We start from the raw sequence: 12,990 nt of genomic DNA, 5'->3' as shown, positions 1-12,990 counted from the left end.
GTTGTCGGCGTTGGCATGCCTCGGCGTCCGCAACAGCCGTTCCAGGTGCGCCCTCTCCCCCACTCCTTCTCGCCTGCTCTCCGCTGCTCCTCGCGTGTTCTCTTGCGTTCGTCAGCGGTCGCAGTTGATAAGCGCCCTCTCCCCCACTCCTCCTCGCCTGCTCTCGGCTGCTCCTCGCGTGTTCTCTTGCGCTCGTCGGCGGTCGCAGTTGATAAGCGATGGAAGCAAGACCTTCAACTAGTACCTCGACGCAATCCAACATCAGCGCCGAAGCACCAGTTGAAGACGTCGTACCATCGTCTTCGTCGACGGCGGCAGAAGACAAGGCGGTGAGGCGGCGGGCTGCCGACGCCGAGCGCAAACGTTGTAAGCGCGCTGCCGACGCCGAACTTCGTGCACGCGAAACCGCGGCCAGGCGTCAACGTCGACAAGCGGATCCCGAGCAGCGTGCACGAGAAGCAGCGGCCAGGCGTCAGCGTCGAGATGCGGACCCTTCGAGTCGAGAGCAAGACACAGCTTCAAAACGTCAGCGTCGGGCCGCGGACCCGGCCGTACGGCAACGAGAGGCGGCGGCGAGCAAGCGTCGTCGTCTGGAGGCCGCCGCCGTCCCGGAACCCGCCGTCGCGGAAGCCGTCGGGCAACGTCAACGGGACTTTGGGGGTGCCGACGCGCGCTTCCACCCCACTATGCTCTGCATTTACACGTGTCCCTCGCGCGGGGGCATGCGACGGAGGATTTTTTCTAGAAGGTCGTGCTTCTGGTGTCACCACGGCTTGCTTGCCAACCCGTTGCCTCCGTTTCACCATATACGGTGTTTTGAATTTGTTAATGCACCCGGCGGTGCCGGTGGGGTGAGGTCCCCCGTATAGTTTGCAGTGGGGCTTGCATTCCGACTCGTGGTTCTCGTCCGGGTTCGACTTTCCACACGCGAAGCAAACTCGTACATTTGGCTGCGGGCAGACGTCCTGTCGGTGTCCGATTTTGCCGCACGTCTTGCATACTTCGTGGTGTTGTCTGTATAGGCCGCACCTCACGAGCACTGCTCCGTATTTGACCGTTGCTGGCACTTTGTTGCCTTGGAAGAGCACGATCACTGTGGTTGAGCTACCGATGCGGTGCGCGTCGACCGCCATGGGATTGTAGTCGTTGACTATGTTTTGTCGAATTTCCTCTGGGGTGTCTTGGGCTGAAATGTTCCTGATGACGCCCTTGGTCGTATTGTCCGGTGCCGCGTGATATGCATACACCTCGTGGGTTTGGTCTCCGAGTGTTAGAGCTCTGAGTTTGGCGTACCGGACCGCGCGCGTTTCACTTTGGGTGCTCAGTACAATGATGTTTTGCGCGACGTTGGGACATATGGTGTCCTGTATCGTTGCTTCTTTTGGCGTTTCCGTCGCCGTCATTATAGCGGCCATCAGTTCAGTCGCGTTGACTCGGCCCGTGTGTAGGCCGCCTCGTGGTCTGATGATAATCTTGAACTCGCTGCGGGGTAGCTTGCCCGGCATGCGTGCAGCTCTCGTTAAGGATGCATTGACTTTCCTGGCGTATTGCGCCCTCTTAGGCGGAGACTTACTTGCCTTGCTGGCAGGCTTACCGGGGGTTGCTGAGGTCTGCGAGGCCTCTTCTCGGTGAGGTGGCGTTCGTCGGCGCTGGATGGTCCAACCCGCGTGGTCGTCCGGCGAGAGATCTTCCCCCGGTACGGTGACTGTCGTTCGGCCGGCTTGTCGGTCGACGTGCGCTTGCGGTTGAATTTTGCGCACAGGGCTCGTATTCATTGTGGTGTCCATGTCGTTCGTCGCCGGGGTGGTGTCGGTGGTCGAAGGCATTAGGCCTAGCAGCCGCCGCGGTGGCGTGGCCGGGAGCCGTCCTCAAGCTAGGCCTAGGTTAGGCTTGGCAGGGCCGCACCGCCTCGGAACATAAAATGTTCGTAGAATCCGTAAAAATGCTCGGACTCACCAAAAAGTGGTATCGGTGGGCTCCGGAGATGAAGTCTAAAACATTCGTATAATTCGGGACTCGCTGGGGCTGATTGGTCCGCCGAAAATTTACATATTCCACGGAGCCGATGTGAGGCACGTCTGATCTCGTCAGCCGCTAGCAGCGCCCCCCCGCAATTGTGGACTACTGTGGAGACATGGCAACAATCTACAAATGTTTAATTCCACCGTGAACAGCTGATGACGGCTGTAACCGCCATCGCTCAATTCTCTTGAACGGGTGTGTGCCAGTCCGAAGACCATCAGAAAGGCAGTACTGACAAGCTACAAATAAGCATTACGTTGGCCTCATGGAGCCAGCATTACCAAAACGTGATGCAGCAGGGAGTTAAAAAAGTAAAATCAAGAAAGCTTTCGCATGAAAGCAGGTGGAGAAACTTGATGTACCGTAGAACGACCTGCATCGTATAACGACCTGCATTTCCACAATAATTCAGATTTTTCGGAAGTACCACCTATAATCGTTACATTAGTGCAAATGGGATAATTGGTAGAAAGAAATCATGAAACACTAAAAAATGAGAAAAATATAAAAAAATACGGATAATGGTGAACACTGTAACGCCCTACATTTCCACAATAGTGCAGATTTCGCGAAAGTCCCAATTCTAGTTATAATAGCGTAAAATAGGGACAATTGGTCGGCCAGGATTTAGAAAAACCACAAAATTTTTGGAAAAAAACTTGTACTCAAAACAAGCAGCATAAGAATGCTACGCATTAGTAGATAATTCCCCGAATTTCTGCAGAATTTTTTTGTGCGGAGATCTAGATTGCAAGCTCATTAGCACAGAAGCGAACAAGCCAAAATTACCTGTCGAGCAATGACAATTCCAATGTTGGTAACGTCGACACTGTGTCCCAGACATTCGCCTCTGAATTAAACAGAGCCACCGCCTCGCGAACTGCGCTAACTCAAGCTAGAAGCAAAAATGTACTCATTTCTGAACAGTTTTTGGATTCAGGAAGAAAAGAGTGAAAGATATACTGCAGGAAATGACTTAGCCAAGCTGTAAATAAGAAATGGTACCATAAAGGAGACCGTTATACATAATAAACAGGCAATGGAGGTTTGACCCAAACCTACAAGACTGATTCTTATGGTTTGCGATGCGTATGATACTCCAGAGGCACAAAAATCAAGTTTTAATCAGATGAACTTCGGTCCCCGAGCATATCTGATTACCCCCAGGAGTTTTTTAAACTTTTTTTGAGGCATGTTGTTTCATGTCATGCCGCGGAGAAAGACCGGAATCCTGCGGGGCGAACAAAGGTGTTCGAGCAGCCATAAATAATAAAGGAAATATGCATAAATAAATACGACTTAATGCTTGGAGCAGAATTACAACAGTTTCTGATATTGAGGTTCTAATGGCAGCCTCCACTCAAAATATTCAGTTTTATTATAAGCAAGGAAAAGAGCCAGGAAGGGGAGCATTTTTTAGCGGAACACGAAAACAAACGCAAGTTTATTGTCACCACAAGGAAAAGGTTCCATTCGGTGCGGTAACTGGAATTTGATTTTAGAAATGTGCACTCTTGGTGTCGTCATTACAGGTTGCTTCATCACCGACGAAAGACTTACTGAGTAATCCTATTCATCGTGATTTGTTTGTATTATATTGCTACGTTTTTATTTGGAGCATCAGTTTTCCCTTATAGCATTAATTTTTCAGGGCCTGACACATCGACATAATTTATTTAATTTATCTATTTGATTTACTTCTTAGGTGGACAGGTTGTGCGTTGCACGCAACCAGAAGCTTCAATAAAGAATACGAACTACCATAGAAAAAGCAAATAGAGCGATAGAGGTAGGGAGGCACAAAGGGGAGCTTTTGTTTGAGCAGGATGATTCCAGGTTAAATCTACAGTTTAAACAACCTACGTTCAAACAATCTCTAAAAAGAGGGATAAAATTGTGCAAGTCATTCCCTGAGAAGTTGCAAAGGCGACGTAGCGACCTTGTTCCAGAACGGGATGTTGCTATTATTTGGGAAGATACGGTGTGACGTTATGGCGAAAAAAAGGGCCGTGTGTAGTGGAACATCTACGCGAACCACAGAAAAGGCGTTTGGAAGCATTTAGACTGTTAAAAAAATTCTGTAAAAATGTTAAAAAATACAGACAAGTTGAGTATGTTTTTTCAGTACCCGAGAATGCCAGAAGATATAAACAATAGAAACAAAGAGAGTGTTCTCAAAATCAGCACGAAAATACACTCGTAAAGAGTTTGGAACATTCTTCTTCTTTTTGTAAAAATCATTGCTGTTTGATGCGCAACTGTCGTTGTTTCAAACTAAGTAACCACCCCTAATTGAATGGGAAAGCGAAACCAATTAACATTAATCAGAAACTAGGGTTGCTGAATAATGCCACAGGGCTACGGGAAAACCTAAACAATGAAGGACAAACCTTTTGACATACTCGAGATTGGGACAGAAATTTATTGCGTTATCCAAATAACCCACATGTATAAATCCCAGAATTTACCTCGAAGGGACATGCCTTGGGGCGTGTGCGGGCCTTGGAATAATAAGAAGCAGTAATAACAGTAGAAGCCATAATTGTAGTAATGCGCATTAAATTTTGCTGTATCGTAGGCGTCTAAATGAAGTCCGGTAACGCGTACTTACATCATGCATGATTAACAAATCCCTGGATAACCTGGCGACGTGGTAGGGGACAAGGCACGGGCACGGAGAGTAAGTAATCGTGCTGAATAGTGTAATGCTTCAATTCCCCCAAACCTGTGTGATCTGGGATCCAGACGATGACTCCCGGGGAGCTCGGGAGATTTCAATCGACAATTGTGGACACCACGGGCGATATGTACCCGGGTCAAGTTTCGGTTGGCCGTTTTCGAAAGCGTGATTGTAATCGGGGTTGACGGGCGACTCGCTAGTTAGAGTGCTGTTGCGGCCTTCTCTGTCGCTTCCGGAATGGTGGTGCCAACAGTTACAGAGCTAACAGGGGGGTTATTTGGGGTAATAACGACTTCGAGAGCAAAGGCGTCAAAGTGGCCGTACTCTGCTCCATCTACGTACGTCATATGGTGTGTACGGTTTGATGGGAAATTCCTTGTTGGGCTGCAGGGCCCGTTGCTCTCTTCTACCTTGTGGTATCTGGGGTTCATGTTCCTCGGTAGAGGGTGGATGCGGCGGCAGTCTCGGATAGATGTTCAGTTGTCGCTCAGGAGCTTAGAGGACGTCTTTTTTGCGCTCCACCGTTTAGGGGGGAGAGGGGTGGGCTTCGTATCGGCGGCCCGTTGTGCACGTTGGCCGTCGCCGTAAATCTGGATATGTCCCGGCTTTCGCTCTACTGCTGTGGGCACCGAGTGCAAGCTGCTGCTCCCCACTACCCGTATGCCAGCCACAGTCTAGGCCAGCGAACTCTGAAGTGGCCGGAACCGCCGCAGAATTCTCTCCTTGTCACAGCGAGCTCGCTTCTACACTCCACCATTCCTGTCGAGGGAAGGAATACATTTTTTTGGCCGTCGGGTTCATGTATTGGGGGTGGAGAAGGCCCACAGGGCCGCCGCGACCGCCAGGGCCCGGGAGGTGGTCAGGACATGGCCTGACTCCCCCAGGTCGCGCAACATCTTCTCCCAAAGGTGAGGGGAGGGAACAGGGGGTGGGGATACCGGTCTGCGGGGCATTCGCAGAGGGAATGGTAGTGAGTGTGGAGTGCCCCGCAGGCGGGACAGGTAGGGTCAGTAAAGAGGTGATGATGACTCTGTATCAGTTGTGTTCTGTGTGGTATCGTGTGTGTTCGTAGAATGAGCAGCATGTGGCCTGCCTCCGGAAATAAGTGTTGGTGCAGGGGTGGGTATCGGCGGCGGAGAAGGCGGTAGTGCCCTTTTTTCCCGGACGCAGTACGACGCCAGCCAGCGGTGTTCCAGGTGTGGGTTTCGCGATGGGACAGACCACAGCGGAACTACTCTTCTCAACTCTCTGTCACATTTCTAATATTTTTTTTCTCTTGTCTTTCCTATTCTCCCCTATATTCCCACCTCCGGCCTGGGTTGTATGCTGGTCAAGTTCAAGACGCATTCAAACTATCCACGGTCCTTTTCTTTCCCCCTTTATTTAAAGACTAACTACTTCTCCTCCTCGCCATTAGGCTGGGTGATGGGGATAGCCGATTCGGAACATACTGGGACCCCGATAAGAAGCCGGATCATTACTTATTGGCCAGTGGGAGCAGTTGAGAGGCGTCGGAGCTGACTGATATGAAGCACCTGCACCAGTTCGTGGGAGGTAATATGAAACCCGCGGCGATCAAGTCTGGCAGTGAACGCACTCAGGCGGACTTGTAGCGCACCTTTGAAGGCATTCCTGATAAAACAAAATGATTCGACATGCTATGATCCCTTAACCTTGGCCCTAACGGGATACTTCTATTATTTTTTGAAACGCGCTACACCTCCCTTCCGCGTGAAAACATGCTATGGTCACGCTCATCTCGAAAGCCGGAAAGCCCCTTATCATTGATCATATTCGACCCATCTCTCCCACCTCACTGGTGAGGTCGTTGTGTACAGACTTCTCGACCGCCTTACGCTCCACCTTGATTCCACCCACGTTCTACCGTGCTGGATGATTGGCTTTCTACCTGACTGACTACTCACGGCATCCTTCTGCACCTTTTACGGGAGACAATCACCTACCATCCGTACTCAACACTTGTGACATTCCGGTGTTATATCTTACCAAAACATTCCACATGGTTACGTGCGAATAGGAGACGTTCAATGTGACATACGAACTTTTTGCTTCCATAGGGACTCCACAAGGGGTTGTTTTATCACCTTTATTATTTAATTTGGCTCTCCTCAATATCCCAAAATAACTTGAGGCCATTCCGCACCTTCACTTCCGCTATACACAACGCTATTACGCTGTGAGTCACTGGTGGTTGTCATGCTCATGTAAGACACATCACAGCAAGGTGCACGTGTAATGAACGGAAAAAGCACATTTGGTGGGCTAGGAGTGCTCTCCCACAAAATCGGAGCTGCTCGTCTTACCATACACATCGACTCTCAAAATTCTCCTGACATCAAAATGTACGTAAATGAAAATTTTCTCCCTCAAGGCGCCATTCAGCTAATCGCAGTAACATTAAATATATCTCGCTGTTAAGCTCGCAAGTTATTCAAACAAGTAGGCTCATTCAACGAATTACCGGAAGCAACCACGGACTCAAGGAGACCAAGAGAATCAGGCTTCCGCAACCCTTTCTCCTTAATCGTATGATATCTTCTCTCTCCTACCTTCGTGTTTTTAACGCAGAATCACCAAAACTAAGTGTTGAAGCAGAACTCACCCCATGAAAAGGTGCTCTGCTCCGCGTGAGCACCACGACGGTAAACTGATGGCTGAATGAGTTTTGAAGCAACCGAAACTCACTAATCCTGTAATACACTGTATAGCAGAAGTATTGATCGACACTTTCTGGAAGTTTTTTCCTCTTTTCATTCCCCGGTAGAAAAAGCTGCGCCAACTGACCTAAAGTGATCCACTAGGCGCACCTGCGTCCATCGAATCTCGATAGCCGTTTTCAGCCGCCCAGGTTCTCCATTGTTGGTTCTTTGCGCTTAGAAAAACTGCGGGTCTTCTCAATTAATCTTTTTCACAGATTGGGATGCCAACAATTCCCATGTAAATACTTTCTATCCCATTCAGGTGGGGCGCTGCGCATACAAATGTAGCAGCAGTGTTTAGGCACATGCACGTTAGGTGCAATATTCAAAAGGCGCTCTTCGTTACGTAGTAAAGATATTTTGATGCTTCCGCTACCCTGGTATGCAAGGGCGAGTAAATTTCATTCGACAGGTCTCGCCGTTCATACTGCTTACTACGCTAGTGGAATTTTTTTCCACGGTACCTTTCCAGTAGTCTTCTCTATCTCCGATGTCCACCACCACCACCATCATAATAATAATAATCATCATCATCATCATCATCCTCCTCCTCCTCCTCCTCCACCTTCGCGCAGGCATCGACCCATGTTTTCAACAGAGCGCAGAAGATGGACGCGAGGCTCTACGTAGTATTGTCTTTGCCCTTGATTCCTCTTTGCAAGTGAGCTGGACTTTCGAATTGGCGATACTTGTGATGGCCCCTCTAAAATTAATTTTGTTGCATTCACACAAACACCACGCACTTACACAAATGTTTTGGTCTACCGCACTAAAGATATTACACAGCCATTATTGCGTATAAGTGATCATCTCAGCTTTCTCTATTACCCCTCTCCAGTACTAACACGAAGCGTAAAAATATTTAAGTAAAGCAATTGCACTATGCGGAAGGCTAAGTAATTGATTAATAGTCGGCCATAGTTTCTGTTAGCTCAAACTGTGAACTGCTGGCTTTTATTAAAGGTGTAAAATAAAATCCTCCACACCAAAGCGTGCGAAATTAGTAGGCCACGTGTTCTACGGTGCCCAAACACAGATTTAGTGAAAACGGTTACCGAAACAGCACACTGAGATAGTCGTAAACACAAGGAAATGTTAAAGAATTTCGGCTCACTTTCCAAAAAGAAGCAAGTGCTTGTGCTTTTGTAACTGAATAATAGGTGCCAAAGATACGCGACCAGGAACTGGTAGTGCAGCGTGCTATTCAGAATGGAAGGCCAGTGGTCTAACAGCGGCAAAAAGTAAAATTTAATAGCAAAAATCCATAAAAAAATCCCGGGCCTTCTCCACTAGCGTGAAACCTGGGGAGGGGCGAAGCAGGCAGCGTATAATTATTCCTGGCGCCTTGGCGTTTTTGCAACGGAGATGAAACCATTGGGGTATAGGTATACAGCCTTGCTGTAAAAGCCTCTTGTCTTTGAAGCACGAAGCTCTCTAGCGCGATGCGTAAACGAATGTTATGATGTTTTAGTACCGTGACTACATGAGACGAACGATGATTACGACGACGACGACAGGAAACGCCAACAGCCCCAGCCCCGAAGGGGCTTCGCCCACAAAAATCTCAGGGCTTCAACAACGCATGCTGCATATCTCTGATTCAATGCTAATATGATGAAGTCAAGAGCCGGCCGAAGATTTAAGCAAAGATACAAAATATCAGCTCCACAGAAGAGTTAAGGTTGAAAATGTTAGCGCGAGACATTCGGCTTCGTGTTTTGGGGGACCTTGATGAAATCTTCTGCATACTTATAGATGATGCGAGCGGGAGTCTACTCGCACGCCGATAAAAGCTGCACTCACTCCGCTTGCTCTCGAGCACGCACTTTGCCTAAACAGCTAAAGCAATGTTATGGAAGAATATTTTGTCAACGAATGGTGATGGTGAGAAACATTGATGCAGTAGCTGTAGTAGTATCGAGAGGACGTGTATATTTCTTGATGGCCTGCACTCATAGACAAACCACAGAGGTGTTTCTGGTCCGGGGGAGCTAAACACATTCGGCCCACGAAAGATAATGAATCCGGAAAAGAGGACGGGTATTGGAGCGTACATCTTCTTGTGTACGCTTGAATGCCCGTTCTCTAGCAAAAGCGTCCAGAGCAAAAAACAAACAAGAAATGACGAAGGAAGGCGTGTTTTGAAACACGTCCCGTTGTTTAGTACCCGCACTGCTGGGGTATTTTAAAACGATGGAAAGAATGAGGTTGCGGCAATTAATATTTTCAATTATCTTTACGCAGCAGAATGACAGTGGACTGAAGAACTACGACAACACCCGGATGAAAACAAGTTTCAAAAACTCAAATCATAATGGAGGGCACTTTGGTGTCACCCGTCAGCGTGGAGCACGATAGCTTTATTAGGCCTCGTTCGCATCGTATTATCATTCTCATGTAGTGCTCTCGAGTCAGGAAATGACGCCAGTACCTCGGCACAACACTCATTTATTTCTACAGCGCCCCCGAGCAACGAAAACATTCCGCTTCTTCTCTCAGGCCATCTGTTGGGGTAGCCCATAACTATTCTTGGGAGTTTCAGTGGACGCCGTGAGCTCGCGCTATGCGATACTTTGTTCACGCCGACATTTCGCTCATGGCGCTGCATGCTGCATACGCGCGGGCGACTGCCAGCGCCGCCAGCTTCGCCTCTCAGAATGCACTTCGTCCGCGCCCCAGAGCAGAGAGCAGCGCCTGCTGGAGGCTGTGGCTGTCTCGCTGTTCCGTGTCATGCAGAAATCCGTAACTTGATGGATTTTGCGCATGCATGAAGGCTGTGGGCTATGGTGCCCTACATCGAACGCGTCGAAGGATGTAAGAGCCGTTTTAGATGCAAAGCATTTCTTAGTCGACCCTCCGTCGTCCGGCGTCCGCACCTCTCCCCCTACACTATTAAAAAAAAATAGCGGCGCCCGGTTTCGATCCCACGACTGTCTGGCCGCAACGGGAGGTACGTGACGCTCTTCCTACTGCGCTACAAAACCGAGACAGGAGCAAGTGCTACGAACGCGCCTTATGTCCTCGACTCATTCAAACTACGCCAAGAAGCTATTGATACAACGAAGGCACGTGAAGCTGAACGTCAACGGAAACGACGAACTGAAAACTTTAGAGGAGGATGTTGAATTTCCCGTGGGAAAGCTGTGGCGGGAAGTGCCACGCGCCTTGCAGCTCAACCAGAGAAGAGTATGAAGAGGGCGGGCAGCGGGGTAGGAGCGTGAGCACGCAATAAAGAAAGACGAGAACCATGAGGTGTTCGATCAGGTAACGCCGGGGTCGGCCTCTTTGCTGTCTCTACATTTCTCCACATTTCTCTGTCCCTACATGGGGGCTCACACTACGGTCCCATTCGTGGTCCGATAAATGAAACATAACGGCAACACAAGGGAACCTACGCGGAACCCCTATGATGCTTCGCATCCTCGTCATGGTTCCCCACGGGAAGATGGTGTAATTTTTTCTTCTGTCAACGTAGCGTGACGAACCTGACGTCGCCTTCCTCGACCGCCATGGTTTATTGCTCGCTGCGGCTGGACTATAGTGCCCTTCATACGCCGTAGCGGGCGCTCCTGATGGGCGTGTGGTGAAGGCGCTGCTGTGGATCTGTTCCGGGTGCTCTACAGAGTCTTTCTCAGAGCAAAGGGCAATAAAAATATCACATGCTATGCCTAAAGGAAAAATATTAAGCTTTCTCCAATGTTGGGATCCTAGATATATCAATAGTGCGATTTTCCAGCCGAGAGTTACATTCCAAATTGCAAAGGCACCTCGGTTATAAAAACTAAGCTTGTTGAGCAAGTAGCCACACGGCGGGATTGGCCAGCACTAAACGGGAAACATTTAAAAGGATTTTTTTTCTTCTTCGTCAAGAGAGCTGGTGCATGACCACCAAGAACGATTTAGGGACACAACACCAGCGTTTTCAGGTTGCCATTTTATATCATCGAGGAACCTTACACGCGCTACTAAAGATCAGATTATTCCCACGGGTGAATACACGACAGAACGTTTAGGGTTCTTTCCTGTAAGCATTGCGGAACACAATTACATACGATCCACTGGAACCAGCTCACGTACTGTCCGCGTGGCCCAATGGATAAGGCGTCTGATTCCGGATCAGAAGATTGCAGGTTCGAGTCCTGCCGTGGACGCTCATCTTTTTTTCTTTGCAGTCGGGAATGATTTTTTTTCTTTAGTTGTTCTTAATTCGAGAGTGGTTTGTTTAATTAAATGTAGAAATTAGGGCGGAATTGAATGATCACGTCTTTTGCAGAACTAATGGCTGTTACCAGGAGGTCCCCGCTTCTTGGGGGTTCTCTTGTTTTGTTGTACCCTGAGGCCATTAAATAATGTTCGTTCGCTGAGAAAGTGCGCCGTATATAGATATATCGGTTGATCTCGTATTATACCAACCGTACAGGCCTTTTGGTTTCGTTCTAACCTTATAGAAGCCATGAGGACAAAATAGAAATTTCGTTCGTAGAAAGAACTGCTTTGTCCATATAATAGTAATATCAATTTTATCGCAACCGTCAAGAAACATTTGTCTTAATAACGAAAGGACATGACGCAGTGGCGATGTTTGATCCGCGTTTCGATGATTATTCTATTTTGTCCCAAAATCTCGCTTGTGCGATTGCCAGTCGCAGACCTAAGCTGTCACCAAGAAGAATGACTGGGTGATTGTAGTGGGGCCTGTAGTTCCGTTTAATCGTAACACTTGTCGGCAGACGTGCAGTGAACACAGTGATACCTGTCTTCAGTGCTTACGTGTAGTGCGTCACTTTTGGCTGCATTGCGTCACGGTAGCACAGACTTCGCAAATTTTCGAATATTTTTTGAGGCTTTTTAAATGTAAAAAAGCATCGTTCGTGGCTGGAATTTAGGTGAGTATGTTACCAGATGCTAGCTTCTTAAAGTTGAAGCTATATAGTGTCTTCATGACATTTTTTAGTTCATGCTCATGAGGGCCTCTCCACAATAGAACTGCTGTTTCTTCATTGGCATAGAGTCCATAGGCGTTGCATTGACGACCACTGCATTAAAGGGACACTGACGACAAAACCGAGGTTGGTTTAAATCGACAGATTGGAATCCGCAGAAAACGAATACACCAGTTTTAGGGGCAGTACCTTGAAAATAATCGCATAAATAATAAAAAAATGATGCCATCAGTCACCCAGGAGAGATGACGGTCAATGGCGACTGAGCCGAAGGGACAATTGTCACGTGACGAGCAGCAGAACGAGAACCGCGCACACAAGCTCTCAAAGAAATACAGAAAACCTTTCTTCGCACATAAACTTGCATAAGTCATAAACAGTTATAAATGTACAGGTATAATTCCAGCCGTGCTGACATTTGCAAGCAGTCAAGCCGCGGCGCCGGTGGCGGTTGCGATGGTTGTTGCAGGTTCGGCGTACTAGCATGCCTGCTATCTGCTAGCTTACATCATTGCGGCAAGTATCGCTTCGGCCTTCCAGGGTTCCGCTCTTCTGTGGACAGTAATTTGCGTCTGATAGAACATTTTTTGCTCCGTCACGTGGCGCTGTTTGCCCGAACAAAGTT

General features: G+C 48.4%; 1 non-coding gene across 1 annotated transcript; it reads left to right on the top strand.

Moving 5' to 3' along the window:
* The first annotated feature begins 11,500 nt into the window (after positions 1-11,500).
* On the top strand, positions 11,501-11,573 carry Trnar-ccg (transfer RNA arginine (anticodon CCG)). Its single transcript has one exon. It is a non-coding gene; the product is annotated as a tRNA-Arg (tRNA).
* Positions 11,574-12,990: the final 1,417 nt, after the last annotated feature.

Source organism: Haemaphysalis longicornis, unplaced genomic scaffold, assembly GCF_048455015.1.
Source record: "Haemaphysalis longicornis isolate Haplotype H1 unplaced genomic scaffold, Haemaphysalis longicornis Haplotype H1 scaffold_3, whole genome shotgun sequence".
NCBI classification, from domain to species: Eukaryota; Metazoa; Arthropoda; class Arachnida; order Ixodida; family Ixodidae; genus Haemaphysalis; species Haemaphysalis longicornis.
This window is presented reverse-complemented; position numbering and strand designations above follow the sequence as displayed.